Source organism: Mauremys mutica, chromosome 1 (genome assembly GCF_020497125.1).
Source record: "Mauremys mutica isolate MM-2020 ecotype Southern chromosome 1, ASM2049712v1, whole genome shotgun sequence".
NCBI lineage: Eukaryota > Metazoa > Chordata > Testudines > Geoemydidae > Mauremys > Mauremys mutica.
In genome coordinates this window covers 325,808,846-325,823,228 of record NC_059072.1, presented here as the reverse complement: position 1 = coordinate 325,823,228, position 14,383 = coordinate 325,808,846, and the positions used below count along the sequence as shown (strand labels likewise).

General features: G+C 47.2%; 1 protein-coding gene across 1 annotated transcript in view; it reads right to left on the bottom strand.

Annotated features, from left to right (window-relative positions):
- The window catches only part of ARHGAP20 (Rho GTPase activating protein 20), a 232,599-nt gene extending 220,865 nt beyond the window's left edge, over nt 1-11,734 (bottom strand). The window contains exon 1 of the mRNA XM_045018115.1: nt 11,294-11,734. The gene's annotated coding sequence lies outside the window, so the exon portion shown is untranslated. The remainder of the gene's footprint in view (nt 1-11,293) is intronic.
- Nucleotides 11,735-14,383: the final 2,649 nt, after the last annotated feature.

The window sequence follows — 14,383 nt, the reverse complement described above, 5'->3', positions numbered from 1 at the left end:
GAAGTGCAAGCGCCTAAAGAAATTGGCAAACAATGCAAACTCCTTGTGAGTTACTCAAAAATCACATACATGTATACATACATATTGCTTAAAGCATTTTAAAAATCAGTACCCCCCAGGGAACATTCTTGGCCAGCGATACACTTCTTATTTCTTTTGCCACACCACCCTGAATATTTATGAGGTGGCATGTGATTTGATGGTATCTGGTTCCATATGTAATGCTGATGTCATGTGTTTAATTTAAAATGCCAGTTCCATTTTGCAGTGCATAATAATTTGTTTCTTTGGCAGCCTATAAAGAATTTCACTGAATCTTGGCATTTCTAGTTGCAACAATGTGGAAATATGGGAATCTTATTGTGCTATTATTGATGCAACTCCTAGAGTACAAATTCATGTTTTCAAGCATGAAAACACGCACAGAGCTCAAAAATAATGCTATGTCCTTCCATAACACCATCTATTCAAAGCACTTTACCAATAGTAATGAATACAGCCTCACAATATCTGTGAGGAGGATAAGTATCATTATTCAGTTTAAAGATTGGGAAACCTTACACAAGACATCTGTGACAGAGCTGGTGGTTGAACCCTAGTCTCGTGGTTTGCAGGCCTTGCTGAAAGCCACAAGATCATACTTCCTTTCTGAGGGGTTGTCTACACAGCCCTGCGGTTTGGACTATGCGGATATGAATTGCAGTGCACACTAGCATGCTGCACTATAACTCCCTGTGTGGATGCTGCAGGGGCAAACTAAAGGGCACTGTAGTGGGAAGGTGTGATGACCAGCTGGTCTAGTGGTCAGGTCATGGCCTTAGTTTCTGCCAGCCTAGTTGTCCCACAGATAGTCCTGGCTGCAGCCTCAATCACCCCTACATGCTCTGATTGCTCCTCCAGTCGTTCTGTCACTACAGAGCAATCAGGAGGGGGCAAGGCCCATACACTTCACCCGGTCTAAATCCAAGGCCTTAGGGAATTATCAAAGTGGCCAGCCCAGTTACTGAGCCACCACAAATTATGTTTTCCCCTGAATTACTTCGTACCAGGCTGGAAAGTCTCAGTTTGGGTTGTGGTCACAAGTTTAACAAACTTGCCTCAATCTCTTAGGGTCCTGTTCAGTCAGTCTTCACTTAGGGCTTTCAACACCCAAAGGCATAGGCGCTGTTTCCGTTGGTGCTCCAGGGCTGGAGCACCCAGGGGGAAAAATTGATGGGTGCTCTGTACCCACCGGCAGCTCCCCAGCCCAGCTCACCTCTGCCTCCACTCTGCCTCCTCCCCTGGGTGCACTGCGTGCTGCTTTTTCTCCCTAGCTCCCAGTGCATCCCGCCGCAAAACAGCTGTTTCACGGCACCAAGTGCTGGGAGGAAGGGGGAAGGAGGGGGAACGCGGCATGCTCAGGGAAGAGGTGGGGATTTGGAGAAGGGGTTCAATAGTGGCAGGGAGGGGGTGGAGTTGGGGAGGGGACTTTGGGGAAGGGATTGGAATGGGGCAAAGCAGGGGTGGAGTCAGGGGTGGAGCAGGGGGCAGGGGGGGGTGAGTAACCTCCGGTGCCGGGAAAAGTTGGCACCTATGCCCAATGGGTGAGGGAGAATCCAAGTCCTTGTGCTAGAGCAGCCCTCACCAAGTTGTTGCCACAGCCCTCAGCATCAGCCTTGCTTCCTGATGCCACATGCGGCTCATTTTCTTCCCTATGCCACACCCTTTCCTTGACCACCACTGTCTTTTTAAACTATTCCTCCACTGGGAACATGCCCTGCACCTGACAAATACTCTGACAAACAGAATTTGAATCCCAAAAGGTAACAATAACAGAAACTAGTTAGGCTTACAGTAATCATAACAATAAAGAGATGTATCAGTACAATATTTATATCAACTGAATATAACTCCTTTGTAAAAAGCAGATGAATTCTTCCATGTAACTGCATAAGGAATAGGAACACCTTGTGTATATATATGTATGTTTATATTAGTGCCCATTATGTGCTGGGGACTTTCCAGACATTCAAGACGGGATAGTCCCTTCCAGAGGAGCTCTGGGTCAGGGCTAGTCAACACACAGTTTGTGTACCAATTCAACTATATCGGCTGCAGCAGATGTAATTCAGTAAGTGCAGGCCCCTATCTATCTCAAGCAAGGGCTATATTAGAAAGCATTTGCGCATCTAGTTATACCAGCAAACCCTCCTAGTGTAGGCCCAGCTTTTACCAGCAAAGACATGTTTTGTCGGTATCACTTATACCAGTTCCCTAAGCAAAATACGCTTAACTGGTGGAGGGGAAGGGACCACTTATGTTGGTGTAAATGTGTCTACACTAGGGCTTCTGCTGGTATAGAAGTGTTTGTTAAAAAATAAAAATAAAAAAATAAATCACACCCCTAGTCAACAATGTGATACCAGCAAAAGTTTTTAGTGCATCGCCATAGTACCTGAGAGTCTCATAATCTTAAATGTTAATATCTTCACAACTCTTCTGTGAGAGAAGATCTATTATCCCCATTTTACAGATGTGGAACTGACCCACAGAAGGCTAAGTGATTAGCCCAGGGTAGCACACAAGGAAGTCTGTGTCAGAGCAGGGGATTGAACGCAGGTCTTCAGCTAAAGACATGTAAACAAATTTCAGCCTATAGATTGTGATTTAGTAGTTGGGGCCTAGCTTGGTTAGTGTATCCCTAGGGTTCCATGTCTGTCACAGTGGTCACAGAACTCACTGAATCCATGACTTTCCGTGACTCCAGTGTGGCTGACCAGTACCACCCAAGCAGCTGGCTCCCAGGACAGCCACACCAGCTGCTGCTGGAGAGATTCTGGGGACAGCCACACCAGCCACTGCTCCAGTGGCCACTGGCAGTGGTCCCTGGGTGGCCTGTGGGAGCAGCTACAGTCTGCTGGCCCCAGCAGCAGTCCCCGGGCAGCCAGCCAGAGCAGTCACAGTCCATGGCCCCTGAAGCCACTGGCCCCAGGGCCCCCCCACAGCAGTGTCTCCCCTCCCGCCCCCCGAACTTCCCTCAAGATTTAATCACAGGCATTTCTAGTATAAGTCATGGACAAGTCACAGGCCATGAATTTTTGTTTATTGTCCATGACTTGTCCATGAGTTTTACTAAAAATACCTGTGACTGAATCGTAGTCTTAGTTATACAGCATACGCATAGCTTCCTCAAGCTGCTAACTTGTTCTTCAGAATCACATTTTTTAAATAAAAGTAAAGTGAAAGTATCTAGCTGTTATAGTTCAGAAGAAACACTCAGTTTAAATATTTGAGGTTAACTGATGCAGACATGTCATCTAAAGCTCCAGGAACAATAACTCTGAGAGGTGTGAACTGCCCCATTCCTCTCATAGAGTTAGCTCAGATGCCCAGTGGTGATGATTTAACTGTAACACAGTCAACTTTTTCACTCCTCATGTGCAGATTTGTGATCTCTCTTTCTTACTATTTACTGTGAGCAACATCTCATGTTATTTCCTCAAATGGGTGGGATTTGGGACATCCCACCACTGATTTTTTCCCCCTGTCATGGAGCCAAGTCCAAGAAACCCAGTGAAGCCCATGTGCATATACGAGCCTCGGGATAGCTATGATCAAGGAGCACTCTGGAGCTCAGACAGGTTTTATTTTGAATAGCTGCCTAATCTACTGTGGGAGGCATCTCATTTTGGTGACTCACATGTGGAGAGCTTACTTTGTGGGTGGAATTTGGAACAATGCCACCACTTTTCTTTTTTAATTTGACTTCTGTTTGTACTAGAGTAGTCAGTGCTTGCAGGTCAATAGTCAAGTTTTATGACTGATCAGCTAAGTCAGGTGGTAGTGTTTTTTGTTCTGTGACTATGTGACCTAATCTTTCTAAACATGCTGAGGCCCTGATTGATTCACTGGGGCTTTGATTCTCTTGGGAGGAGAGGGAGAACACTTTAGGGAGAAGGAGATAAGAGGAGAAAAAGGCCTTGGGAATTTTATGACTCGTCCAGACTACAAAAAAGAGCTTTATATATGGCTACATGGGTGAACTATGTATGCAAAAATACCTGGGTCCCTTCCTGACTGAAGGAGAGAGAAAGACATACACTGTAAGGCCAGGTCTATATTTAGAAGTGCTTTGCTGGTAGGACTCTGCCAGCAAAGCCCCTCGTGGTGATGCAGTATGCACCAAAAAATGTAGGTCTTTCACTGGCATAGTTAAACCGCTTCCCCCAAGGACTTGAGCTGTACTGACAAAAGAGTGTTTTTGCCAGTATATGCTGTTACTACAGGAGGTTTTGCTGGTATAGTTATGTTGGTTAGGGTGTGATTTTTGGAGTGCAGACCTGGCCTTAATGTGGACTCAGCTTCTATCAGCAAAACTGCACTTTAGGCTGCTCTAACTTGAAGCAGGTTGAAAGAACAATGTGGCCCAACCACATTCTCTCCTGCCTCTTTATGCTTCTGTAAGCAGAGTCTGGATGATCTCTCCCCTGACATCTAGTGGTGAGCTGTGGAAAAAAACTGATCAGAAGCTGATCTCGTTTTCATGGACACACCCTCCCTGCCTAAGTGCTCAGCATGATGGGACTGCTTGTCCAAATGATCACTTGTGGCTGGTGTTGGATCCCCAGTCTTCTTGTTATTGGGGAAGGAGTAATAAAGCATTGCTATTCTTGTTGTGTGAACTGAGGACAGGAGAACTGTTCACACACAACTGAACAGCACTTGCTAGGCAGGGGACATGGGTTCCAAAGCCCACTGAGTTGAGAGAGAGTGGGGACAGATATGTAGGGGCCCTGCCCTACCGTGAATTTAAATGCAATTGAGTCTTGTTACATGCTACAGAGCTGAAATTGCTGATACTTAGGTTTAAGTATTAGACCTACTTTGGGATAGCATGTCTATTGCAAGAGATTGCCCAGTGGGCACCAGTTGTGAGACTTCCCCCACTAATAGCTGAAATCACTGAGAGCTGGGGAGGGGGGGCTGAAGATATCTTGTTGAGTGGGCAGCTGGTGGAGAGGTGTGGCAAGTGGCTAGCGGAGAGGCATGACCAGTAGGGTGGCTGGTGGAGAGGCGTGGCAAGTGGCTAGCAGGGTGGCTGGTGGAAAGGCATGGTAAGCAGCTAGCCGAAATGCTGGTGGAGAGGGTCAGAGCAGAGCCCCACAGAGGTCTGGCAATCAGCCATTGGGGTGATGAGTGAGTGCCCGATCAGTGCAGTGTGTAAGGTACCTCCATACCCACCCCCTGCCTTCCACACAGGGTGGGAGGTGAACTCTGTGGGTGAACCTCTGAACTCTGAGGCTGCACTGGCCAAGGACAGCAACTGTGAGTGGGGTACAGAGAAGGGACAGGTACGTTAAAGGGACCCTGAGGGGAAAAGGACACTGCCCAACTTACTTGGGGGTGGGTCTTTTGCTCATGATTTGTGTTTGAGCCCTAGTTGTGGTGTTTTCCCAAATTAATGCTGAGTTGCTTCCCTCCTTTTATTAAAAGTTTTTGCTACACTCAGACTCTGTGTTTGTGAGAGGGGAAGTATTGCCTTTAGAGGCACCCAGGGGTGGTATGTAATTGTCCCAGGTCAGTGGGTGGGGGCTTGAGCCCGTTTTGTGTTGTGTTGTTGAAAAGGCATACCTAGATGCTGAACCCGCCCCTTGTTGCTGCTGGCTTCACCTGGAGGAAGGGTTACACTTCTATCATCCCTGGCAAGCCCTTGACACACCCACTGTGCTGGGAGAATTTCCAGGCCAGGGGAACTTCCATCGCTCCACTTAGGACGGTTTTAAGCCACTTCAGCTTTTCAAGCCACTTCAGCAGTACAAAGGGGCTGTTTCATGGACTAGGATTTAACCCAATATGTTTCTCTTCAATTTAAGGCCCTACCTACAACCCACTCTTTTAAAAGATTATTTTGTAAGCATGCTAGAGTCATTTGCTTGTTTATTTTCCATCTGATGGGAGCTCATATAAAACCAAATACCCCTGCTCCCCCAGTTAAATCCATACATGATGGGATATATTCCCCCACACTGGCTCTGAGAGGGCTGAGGTAGGTCAGGTGGGCCCAATCAGACAATTAGGCTGCAAAGGGTGGGGGGGATATTAAGTGTGAAAGGAAAGCCCTAATTAGGAGGAAGCTCACCTGAGCAGAATTGGCAGGGTTAGTATAAACCCAGAAAGATGGCAGCAGCAAAGGCTGCTAGGAGGAAGTTTTCAATCAACCTCTGTTTAGTAGAGAGGGAAGGAGCTGGCCCCTGGGGGTCTGGGCTGGAAGGAAAGGTGTACTCTGAAAAGAGCAGGGTGGAGAGGAGAGCCGAGCCTGTGAGATGTGGGGTAGGCAGTAGCCAGGGAGTAAGCAGCAAGGCTGGAGACTGAAGAGACTTTGGCTGCATGTTGTAGGGTCCATGGGCTGCAATTCAGAGTAGAGGGTGGGCCCCGCTTCCCATGCCTGCCACTGCGGGAGGGGTAGTGAACTGTAAGACTGCCTGGGTCACCTCAGGAGTGAAAGGGTCAGGGCACTGGGCATGAGGAGGACTGCCGAATGCCCCTTGAACAGAGGAGACTTTGATGGACTCTACCCCAGAAGGGGGAAACGCTGAGTGACGTAGGCAGAGCACCGAGTCACAAAGAGGCAGCAGCAGCTCCTTGGATGAAAGAGGGGCTGTGTACCAAAAGCGTACCATTTGTCTGCTTCTTGCAATGGTGGGAAAGGGTGTCAGCCTCACAGAGCTAATCCCAGAATGGCCATCAGGAGGCACCATTCCAGCAGTGAGTAGAGCACCCCTGTCATACCATGTAACCCCATGAAGGCCATGGGACTGCATGAATACAGTTAAAGGCTAAATTTGGTTAATAATTTTAGCTGTCTCCAGAAAATGAGGTTTAACTTTATTTTCCATTGCACACTAGCAAATCCCATTAGTGAAACAGGCCTGACTAGTTTAACTAAAAAACTAAGTTGGAAAAAATGTTCCTTTTATTCTAAACCTGGCTTCACACATTATAGAGCATTTAGCTAGGGCCAGTCTGGATAATTGTAGTTTTAGCCCCTAGATAAGTAACATCATGAACAGCTGGTAATAGTTTGCATTCTGAAGATTCATCAGCACTTTGCCTTGACAGCATACTATAAAAATTGAAGTTAAAAGGAATGTAATTTCACATCTCATCAAAGAAAAGAAATTTGTTACAGCGGGTGTGGGGAAGAAAGGTTATCCATCAAAAACTTTCTAGGCTGAATCACACCACAACTGGGAATCTCTGCTGTCATATTTATGGATCAATTCCCATATGTAATGATGCTTAGCACTTGTACTGCACTTTTCATCTCAGCACCCTCCATCTTCAAAGCATTTTACAAAAGTTAACTCATTAGTGCCTGTAGCACTCTGACTTGAGCTAGAGAGGTTAAATGACCTGCTCAAGGCTAGAAAAGAAGTCCATATCAGATGTGGGATTGTATCTCTGGAGGTGTTCCTGTCTCCCAGTCCTGTACTTGGATCACACCACTTTCTGTGAATATATCTGTGATTCCCACACTGGCCCTGCAAAAACTGAATTAGGCAAAGTGGGTCCAATCAGCCAATTAGGCTGTGAATGGGGGAAATTTAAGCTGGGAAAAGCTAATTAGAAAGCAGCTCACTTGTGAGGGAACAGGCAGGGCTTCTATCTATCTTGGAGGCTGGAAATAGTGTGGGAAGGCAGCAGGGAAGAAGCTGAAGTCTCATTCTCTGAGAGAAGGCAGGGGAGAAGGAGTCCAGGGGTGAGAGCAGTGTGGTTGGTTCAGAACTTCAACTGTTCATGACAGGGCCCTGAACTGCAACCCAGACTAGAGGGTGGGCCCAGGTTCCCCTGCCAGCTACTGAGGGAGTGGCAACATGGGGCAGTGTAGAGAAGATTGCTGGCAAGAAGAGACTTTGACAACCCCTCTGGAAAGGGAAACCACATAGTGGCCTGACCAGAGGACCAAGTCACAAAGAGGAGGCTGCAGTTCCTGGAATTAGAGAGGGGCTGCAGAGAGAGACAGAGTGTGACTGCCAGAAGTGGCATCGGTGTGGCAGAGCTAATCCCCAGAACTGCCAGGAGGCAGTGCTGTCCCGGCGTGAGTAACACTTCCAGTCACAATATCACTATCTATCTATTTTAGAATTGTATACTGCACCCTATCAATTATCTGAGCACCTTACAAATCAATAGCAAAGTACTTAATGGACTTTATGGAGTCTTTGGCACCTCTCCCTTTTCAGGGTAAAATTTCTGCTTGGAGGAGGTTGTGTGGTTTTGCTTTTTAAAAATTGTATTAATGTACTTTTATTTTTTTAGGTTGAGTGGTTTCAGGGAGTTTTGGGAGGTGGTTGAGGGATTTTGGTTGCCTGGGTTTCTTTCAGTAAAAAGGGTGTCAGTTTTGTAAGTGTCAATTTTATCATGGAAAGGCCTTTTAAAAGAGCAATGTTTTTCAGCTTTTTCTAAAGTTTGGACACTGGATTTGCTTGATCTCCTCTAGAGGCTTGTCCCATAGCCACATCCCTTCCATTGAGCATCCTTTGTCCCCAGCTTTCATGCTCTTCATCCTTGGCTTTGTGCCCAACCCACTGTTCTGTACTGTCATTTTTAAGCATCAGCTCTGGAATGGCCATCAGTAACCTTGTCGAGTGCAGAAAAAAGAAGTTGCTATCAGCCAGATCTTTGCCTTGAGGGTTACAATAAATTTATAGCAAGAAAGTAACATAATTTAACAATCCAGAGTAAACTGAAAAAACTCCTTAGCTTGGGGTTCAACCCTATATGGGAAGCCGTAGTGTGGATACCAGTCCTCCAAATAGTCTCCCCACTCTGTTTCCCAAGCATACACTTTGCCTGCACTCCTATTTGAGAGGTTTTAGTCCTTGTGATAAGTACCAGAATGACAAAAGCCAGCAGATGGATAATATGATTAAACCCATCTCCAAAGATGACAAAGTAGTTCAATCTTGAGACCCATTCAGTCTTTGGCCTCTTTGTTCAGGTCCTTGATAATCCCTCTTCAGGACATTTGCTTTTACTAAAAGAATGGAGAATCTGAGTGGAAGCACGAGAGGGAAGTTTTTTGGCATACATCAGTGGAGAGCTAATTGGAGAGTTTGAACACACGTTAGAATGTGAACTGTGTTTTTCACAGACAGCGCTGACAGAACACAGTCATTTGTATGTGAACCACAGGCATGAAAAGTATGATCATACTTATCAAAATTCAATCCATACAACTGAAAACAAACCACATGCAGGAGAATTAGCCAAAACAGTGGCTACCTGGAAGCTTCTATAAATGACAACAGAGCTGTATCCCTGACTTCCAGCATATTATGCAAAATGGAGGAAAAGTAATGCATGTGCTTTAAGGAGCTGTTGCCTCCATGCAATGGATTCTTTGAGAATTTGTGAGGCATTTTATTTGCCCTATTGCTACATGCCATGCAAACTACATATACATAAAGATTTCCATTTTGCTTTTATTAATAAAGGATAGCCCCTTCCTTTTTCCTCCTCTATTCATATCATCTGGTTTTATGAAACAGGTATTTCTGATACTTTGGATTTATATCCAGTCAACCTGTGGAACTCTGCCAGAGGATGTTATGAAGGTCAAGACCGTAGGCGTCGACTCCATGGGTGCTCTGGGGCTGGAGCACCCATGGGGAAAAATTGGTGGGTGCACCGCCCCCCTGCCCCAGCTTGCCTCCGCTCCACCTCCACCTCCTTCCCTGAGCACGCCGTGTGCCTGCTTTTCCCCCCTAGCTCCCAGCACTTGCTCTGCGAAACAGCTGTTTCGTGCAGCAAGCACTAGGGGGGAGGAGGGGGAACGTGGCGTGCTCAGGAAGAGGCCAGGGCGGGGATTTGGGGAAGGGTCCAATAGGGACAGGGAGGGGGCGGGAACTTTGGGGAAGGGGTTGGGATGGGGATGGGGCAGGGGCGGGGAAAGGGTGGAGTTGGGGCAGGTCCAGGAGCGGGTGGGCGCGAGCACCAACTGGCGCCGGGGAAAGTTGGCGCCTATGGTCAAGACTATAACAGGATTAAAAAAAGAACTAGATACGTTCATGAAGGATAGGTCCATCAATGGCTATTAGCCAGGATGGGCAGGGATGCAAAACCATGCTCTGAAGTGTCCCTAGTCTCTGTTTGCCAGAAGCTGGAAATGAGTGACAGGGGATGGATCACTTGATGATTACTTGTTCTGTTCATTTCCTCTGAAGTACCTGGCATTGGCCACCATCAGCAGGCAGGATACCGGGCTAGATGGACCATTGGTCTGATCCAGTATGGCTTCTCTATGTTCTATATTAATAATTTACATTTAGCATCTTTTATCCAATAGGAGCCACAAATGTTTCACAAATTAAAATTAAAATCTTTAGGACTAACTTCACACACAGCTAAAGTGTAGCATGTGGGAAGAAAGATGGCAACTGTTTAAAAAGCATAGAGAAACACTATTTAGTAGGTTTGGCAAAAAGTAAAAAATTCTGGCTATATTTTCTAACCTGGGTGTCTATATAGTTAGATGCTTAAATCCATAGTTAGCCACCTAAAGAAGTGATCAGCACTTAGCAGCTCTCATTTAAGTTTTTATGCCACTCATTTAGATGTCCAAGTCTGAAATTGGGAACCTAGCTTTAGACCCCACTTTTTGTCCATTGGAACTGGGAGACTTAGGTACCAGTCAGGTAGACTGTCATTTCCCAGATTAGAGTCTAGTAAGGATGTCATAGCTAGCACCTCTATTATTGAGAAAAGTGTATGTGTAACCTTTTCTCCATTGCCATCTGTTACTGCTTCCCCTTATCCTCCCCTGTAGAAAGGTTCGGTTGGGGTTCGCCCCTCTCCGGGGCGGCTGGGAGCCCGGCCGCCTCACTATTAGGTCTGGTGCGTCGGGGAATTAGCCTGGTCGGGGAGGAAACAGTCAAGGGCTCAAGCCCTCAGGCAGGGGCTGAGCAAATAGTTCAGTGACAAGCCCCGACCCTGGGTCAGGGCGGGGCAGCAAACGAACAGTCTGGAGCTCAGGCCCTCACGCAGGGACTGAGCAAATAGTTCAGGAACAAAACCCAGGCTCCTGGTCCTGAGCGTCTGGGGCGAGGGGGAGACTGCCCCCCCTGAGTGGAGTGGCAGGGAGGACGCAGGCTCGCCCACTCCTCTGCGTCCCAGCCCAGGGCCCTGAAAGCGGCAGATGGCCTGCTGCTGTGTCAGAGGGGATCCTGGCCACAACACACTGACATTGGCTCTGGGTGTGTCACAGCCAGACTAGGGTCGGCTGCCCCCAGGCTACTTCCCCCTCTAGTCGTACCTGCGTCTGGTCGGTGTCCTCCACGGAATCAAGCACCATGGGCTCCTCAGGGTACTCGGCAAGCGGTAGGCCTGGCAGCTCCTCTGGGTTGCTTCTCACAGGTAGGCTTAACAGCTTCTCCGGGGTCTGGTCGGCATCCGGCCTTGACTGGTATGGCCAAGTCCTCGGGTCGGTCACAGGCTGCAGGAGTCTCCCCTGCGGGAGCTAGGCCACCAGTGTCTGGCTTCTCCGGCGGCCAGGGACCTTCTGATCCCTGGGTTTGGGCTTTTGTACTTCCTATCCTGCGCTTTGACCTCTGGGGGGCGGGCACAGGCTCCAGTGGCTCCGCCCACTTTGGCATCCGGGGGGGCTCGTCCCTCTCTGGGGCAGCTGGGAGCCAGGCCGCCTCACAACATCCCCCCTAAAAGGAAAAAAAATGTAATATAATAACAAATATAAACCTGAGATGTATGCTTGTACATAGCTAAACAACCCACATGATTTTTGTTGTGTATTTGGTTGTCATGGTTTTTGTTGCTATGGCAACTGAGTTAGATTATTATGGGTTAGCTCAGCCAGCTTCAGCCGGCTGAGTGAGTTCTCTGAGTCTGTAAATAAAATGGTGGTTTTGTTAGCTGTCTGCTGTCTGGCCTCAAGTGATTTCTTCCTAAACCGGCTGCCCCCAAGGATATAACAAGTGGCGATGAGGATGGGATTCCTGTGCTGCTCCAGTAACAGAAGGAAGTAGAAGTCAAGGTAAAGAACAAACAAACAAAAAAGCTGCTTGTTTGCACTGACTGTGAAAGTGAAACTAAAATCATGGCTACTCTGACCAGGCCACTGGAACCTTTTGATGAGAATATAGAGCAATGGCATGTGTATACTGAGCGTTTTGAGCTTTTTTTTATTGCAAATGACATTACAGAAGCGAAGAAGGTGCCAATATTCTTAAGTGTTGTAGGGGCTAAAACCTGCTCCCTGCTACGCAGCTTACTACATCCTGTTAAGCCAGTGACTAAATCTTACAGTGACATTGTGGAAATCCTGGGGTCTCATTTTTCCCCAAAACCACTGGTAATTGCTGAAAGATATAGGTTCCACAAAAGAGACCAAAAAGGAAGATGAAACAGTTGTACAATTTGTAGCCATTTTAAAAAAGCTAGCAGAACACTGTGAATTTAAAGAAATGTTAAATGATGCCCTGCGTGACAGGTTAGTGTGTGGCCTCTACAGTGAAGCTATACGGAAGCGCCTACTGACAGAGGCTCAGCTTACCTTACAGAAGGCTGTTGATATTGCTGTCTCCATGGAACTGGCTACAAGGGAGGTGCAATACATCAGTGCATCCCCTAGGGTGCAAAAAGTGTCACAAGAACCGACCCACGCATCTCCGGCCTTTCTAATGATGGGACGACAGCTGCGCACTTGCTTTGATCTGCTGAAACCTTCTGAACCCCGACAAATTGTGCAACATCAGCAGCAATATCAAGTCATCAGACGGGCACCCAGAGCAAAAGACCGAACCTTTAGCCCGGGACAGCCAGTTTTGGCTCGGAATTATACTTCCAGAGCTAAATGGGTCCCGGCCACAGTCATCACTCAAACAGGACCTGTTTCCTACACAGTCCGGACTGCAGAGAATCTTACCTGACGGCGACATGTAGATCAGCTGTTGCCAGGTCATGCCAGTCCTCAGGACCCATCTGCAGTTGAGGGGTCTGACTTCACCTCTTCTGGTGAGGCTCCGAATCACGAGTCACCTGTTCCTGACTGTTCTCCTCCATTACTGCTGGCGGCTGAGATACCCCTTTGCCCAGCACAAGCTGATACCACCTCCTCACCCGTTCGTGCTGCGGACCCTGAGCCCCTAGTGCTTTCGGGTGCAATAACACCAGAAGTTCGCCGTAATCCACCTAGAGACAGAAGGCCTCCTCATCGGCTGGATCTTTAGCTAGGGCGAACCCACGGTTATGGGGCAAAATAATCCCCAGGGTTTAGCCAGGAATGGAGGCAGTCTACCCTCCTTCTCTAGTCTAGTGTGTCTTTTATTTAGGGGATGTTCTTATTAGGGGGGGAGGAATATGTTGTGTATTTGGTTGTCATGGTTTTTGTTGCTATGGCAACTGAGTTAGATTATTATGGGTTAGCTCAGCCAGTTTCAGCCGGCTGAGTGAGTTCTCTGAGTCTGTAAATAAAATGGTGGTTTTGTTAGCTGTCTGTTGTCTGGCCTCAAGTGATTTCTTCCTAAACCGGCTGCCCCCAAGGATATAACAATTTTCATTAGTTATAATCCTTGTCTTTTTCCCCTGAAGCCAGTCGCCACTGTCTGTTGTCATCATTCAGTGTTTCAGCAATCGTTAAGTCAACATCAAGGGTAGCAGTGTCGGGGGCAGTAAACAGTCTGCAGTGTCACTACTGCTCCTCCCATGCAGAAGGGTTGGGAGTGGGCAGATAAGGGAAGGGAAGAAGTTTTGGATCCATCTCCCTTAATGCTTTGCCAGCACAGTTGCAGCAGGGGAAGTAATCAGTGCCAGGTATAGGGCTGGCACAGATTATTTTCCCCCAGGAGCAGGCTGTGAACTAGGAAGTAGATTGTAATTCAAAGACAAAATCTGGTTCCCAGTCTGCTTCTATGACAGTGTCCCATGCACAGGGTTTGTGGGCAAACCAAAACAGAGCCCTTAAAAACCACCCTCTTAATTCTGACAGTGGTTATATGATTGCTCTTTATAAATATATCAGAGGGATTAATATTAGGGAGGGAGAGGAATTATTTAAGCTTAGTAACAATGTGGACACAAGAACAAATGGATATAAACTGGACACTAGGAAGTTTAGACTTGAAATTAGATGAAGGTTTCTAACCATTAGAGGAGTGAAGTTCTGGAACAGCCTTCCAAGGGGAGTAGTGGGGGCAAAAGACATATCTGGCTTTAAGACTAAGCTTGATAAATTTATGGAGGGGATGGTATGATGGGATAGCCTAATTTTGGCAATTAATTTGGCAATTGATCTTTGATTATCAGCAGGTAAGTATGCCCAGAGGTCTGTGATGGGATGTTAGATGGGTTGGGATCTGAATTACTACAGAGAATTCTATCCTGGGTGCTG